Genomic DNA, 4,472 nt, shown 5'->3' with positions numbered 1-4,472 from the left:
TACTGAGGGATTTAAAGTTCTGTTTCATCTTGGGTATTTGAAGAGATGAGCCAAAAAGTGATAGTAGTATTTGTGTGTGAATAAAGGCAGTTGTAAGCATGCATGAGATGCTGTACGTTGTCCTAGCTTAGTCCATTTCAACAATCCTACGAAGGTGGTGCTCTCACATCCCCATGGCAGAGATAACCGGGGGCTTGGTAATGAGCCCAAGGTAGCATAGCTAACAGTCTGGGTGGGGCTGGAATGAGGCTGCATGGTGGTCAAGCCCTGGCGTCACTAGGGGTTTGTTGTCCTTGGTGCCAATGCTGGCCCCTTCCATCTCCCCTCCCACTACCAGTTTTGTACTCTGTGGTTTCCCTCTTCTGAACACAGGCTGGGAGGCTGGGCTCTGGTGTCTGATTCCCAGCCTCACTGCCTCATGGTATGAGGTGAATGTTTCTTGCTATCTGTGATTCACTTTTGCTATCAGTAAAAAGGAAGGCCCTGGCCAGGGTGACACAGGAGCGGCACCGGGACACTTATTTCCACTAACTCCCTTATCCAGTTGCCCCTTCGGCTCCTCTCCTAATCTTTTGGGTCAGAACTTCCCTGCTTTGCCCTGCCACTCTCAGCCTAGGCCTTGGTCTTGCTTCTCAGAATCACTCCCTCGAGTCCTCCTTTTCTTAGAAGAGTTTATGCAGAAACTGGGACTTAAGAGGAGTATCTGAGGCTGAGACCCAAAATCTTGGGGGTGGGGGATTGCAGGGAGGAGGAGGCAAGCCCTTGGCAATAAACAGCATGAAGGGGCAACTCCAGGCCATTAAAAAGCAGAGTACACTGTGGAGTCTCCTACTCTGGGTCCTGAGAGGGATCCCGGGCACGCTGACCTGGCAACAGAGCCTGGACTGAGGCCCCAGCATTCCACCTGCACCCAAGTCCTGAGGAGTCCCAGGAACACCTGGATGGGTCTTGGAAGGAGGAAGGGCAGGGGAACAGGAATGCAAGATTATGAGAAACCTGAGAAACCTAAAATGGGCAGGTGTCACAAGCTGCAGAGGAGGAGGGGACCTGCTGGCCCCATACATTTTTGGCAGGGGTGGGACGGGGCCCAGGAAGAGGGAGGTTGGATTTCATAAAGCTAGAGGCAGCCAGGAACCCGACCGTCTGTGATGTGAGGTGGCTCCGGAAGAAAAGAAGACAGACCAAGAGATCCTCTCCTGGAGATTGCAGGTTGGGGACCAAAGAGGTGCATGCAAGTCCCTCAACTGCTGCTGGCCTCCTTCCGTATCGCCTGGGGAAGCCCCAGGAATCTTGGTTCTTCCATTGTCTGCCTACTGTCCCTCCCAGGGGAGTCAGGATCCGTCTAATACCCTTACTCCGAAAGGCTCCGCCTCTCCCTCCCGGACCCACCTGGAAAGAGTCCCAGGCCGTCAGTTCTCCTGCTGAGCTGAGTTTTCACACCAGCGCTTTGCTGCCTCTTGGTGGCTGCCTGAGGAAGAGCAGGGCCTGGTGCTGCCGCGGAGAAGCACCGGGCTCTATGGCAGGGGCTGTGGGCAGGCTTCCATTACTGGCTCTTCGCCGAGCTCCCCAGACCTCTCATCAACTTCCAGCTTCCCCTTTAGTCCAACCATTGTCGCATCTCTCGGACCCTGTTTACCTGTGTGCTATAAACCACCTGCGTGCCACCCCACCCTGGAGCTTCCTCCCAGTGTCCGAGGACAGAGACCCATCCTCAGACACAAGTGTTTTCCTTCCCGGGCCTCACCTTCCCTGCCTGGGACTGAGGGGAAACAAGAATAAAAGTAATTATGGCACCCGAGCTGTTTCCTTTGCCTGCCTTTTGCTTGTCACCTCAGATGGCTCAGGGGGTCTGTGCGTGAGGTTTAACTGGATTCAGGGTGAAAGATTCACACCAGAGATGCTTCTCCCAGTGTAGTTAAGTGTGAATTAACTCCACATTTATGTGGAAAAGGGACACTGGTCCTCCTTTGTAGAGGCTCTGGGAATCCCAGAGTTGGAAGGAATCCCATAAAGCTGGCATCTGTCACAGCCTTACTAGAGGCTTCTCTTGTCAGGTATCTTCCAGGGGAACCTGCTCCTTTGTGCCCAGTTCCTTAGAAGATTATTATTTTGACCCAAAATTTGTTTCTTTAGAAGGAAAGCCTTGCTGTACCTGGAAGGTTTCCCTAAGAGTTCAAAATTGCTCTGCCCAGTGTCTGCTGTGAGCCTCTCATTTCCTCCCTTTTGAACCAGACCTCTATTGTTATCCTATGCCTGTCCCACCATTGTGTGCCACATGCATGTGTGTGTGTGTCGGGGGTGGAAGTCAATAACTCCCTAGTTTCTTTCTAGCTCTGAAGTCTTTAGATTTAGAATAGCCAAGGAACCAAACCTTAAGAGCTTTAAATGCACAGACTTGGACCTCAAGCCTGAGCCTGCGGTTGTAATGGGATGAGACTTTTGGGGGTCTTGGGGAGGGGTTGAGTAGATTTTGCATGTGGCCAGTGTGTAGAATGAAGTAGTTTAAAACAATGGCCACAAGTTCTTTGATCAATGGACTGTGAGGAAAGTGCTGCTGTGTGAGTTCCAAGAGTTCTCTGGCCCAGCAATTCAGCAGAATTCCTGGTTGAGCCTGATTGAGTCTTTCTTGTTCAGAAGCTCTCTTTTGGACCAGTCACTCTGGTACTGGGGTGAGATGCATTGACTGACTGGACCTAGGTCATATATTCACCCTGGAGCCACCTTCACTGAAGAGAATGAGGAAAATCAGAGTTTGGTTCCCAGAAGAAAGTTGAATGTCAAGCAGGCAAAAACAACACATGTCTACCACCATAAGACAGAGATCCTGTCCTCAAGGAACTCAGCATAGTGGTATGAAGATGACAGGGAAGTAACTATAATGTGATAAGTGCCATGCTAGTATAGTTAGATGGGGAGTTAGAAAAGGCTTCTCAGAGGCCTTTGAACTGGGTCTTAAAGGACAAGCACATTTTAGTCACACAGACAAGGGAGAAGAGGACCTTTCAGACAAAGGGAACATTTTGAACAAAGGCCTGGTGGCATGGGATGTTATAATATGTTAAGGGATGGCAAGTTGTCTGGTGTAGCTGGAGCACAGGGAGATGGAACTAGATTCTGTAGGCAGTGAGAACACTGAAGATGATTAAGTAGAGGAGCGACAAGATTAAATCTGTGTTTGCGAAACAACTGTGGAAGATAATTTGGCAATAGTATCAAGTGACTTTTAGAAGCAGACACCCTGTGGCCCAGAATAGATACTAGATACTTATCCTAAGTAAATAATTGGGCAAATGCCAAAAGAATACAAAGATATTCATTGGAGTATTGTTCATAGGAGTAAAATTTTGGAAACATAAGTATTAATATTTATAAACATAAACAAATATTAAACAGTAAGGGACTGTTTAACAAATTGTAATAATGCTTATACTATGAAATACTAAGCAGTCATTGAAAATTATGATATGAGTAAATATTTACATAGAGTCACAATATTGCATAATATTAAGCCAAAAAACAAATTACAAAGTATTATGTAGAGTATGATCACATTTTGAAATTTTTTAAGTATTTTATGACTCTTCCTTAAGTAAAATGTCAACTAATAAGTAAAAAAATGATAATAGAATTAGAAAATTAAAACTTTGCAATAATCAAAGTAGTAACTGATTTAGGCAAGAATCAATGGATGCCAAACTTTTAGGTGGAAGTTTGAGGAGGACAGAATATTGAGGTAGTTCCACCTTATCACCATATACATTACAGTACTTTTTTCTTTTCATTTTTATTTTTTTAAAGATTTTATTTATATATTTTAGAGAGAGGGGAAGGGAGGGACAAAGAGAGGGAGAGAAACATGGATGTGAGAGACAAACTCCAGTTGATTGCCTGTCATACACACCTCTGACTGGGAACCAAACCCATAACCCAGGTATGTGTCCTGACCCGGAATCGAATCAGTGACGTTTTGCTTTGCAGGATGATGCCCAACAAACTGAGCCACACCAGTCAGGGCACTTCTTTCTTTTCTTTTAAGCACTTTTACTAAGATCTAATTTACCCACATCAAATACACAATTCAGTGTTTTTTAATTACATTCAAAAGGTTGTACAACCACTACCATGTTTATAGAACATTTTTCTCCCTTCCTTCCAATAGCAGTCAGTCCTCATTCCTTCCTTTCCCATACCACTTGACAGCGATTAATCTACTTTCTATCTCTAGAAAACTGCCTATTCTGGATATTTTATATAACCAGAATAATACAAATATGTATCACTACTTCACTTCTTTTTTATGGCTGAATACTACCCCACAATTTATTTATCTATTTATCAACTGATGGGCATTTGGATTGTCTTCACTTTTGGTTATATGGGTAACACGGCTATAAACATTTGTGTACAAGGTCTGTGTGGACATATGATTTCATTTCTCTTGAATATATACCTAGAGGTAGAATTGCTGGGTC

This window comes from Furipterus horrens, unplaced genomic scaffold (assembly GCF_987537825.1).
Source record: "Furipterus horrens unplaced genomic scaffold, mFurHor1.1.pri manual_scaffold_4, whole genome shotgun sequence".
NCBI classification, from domain to species: domain Eukaryota; kingdom Metazoa; phylum Chordata; class Mammalia; order Chiroptera; family Furipteridae; genus Furipterus; species Furipterus horrens.
The sequence above is the reverse complement of the archived record's forward strand: the minus strand, read 5'-3'. Positions refer to the sequence as shown.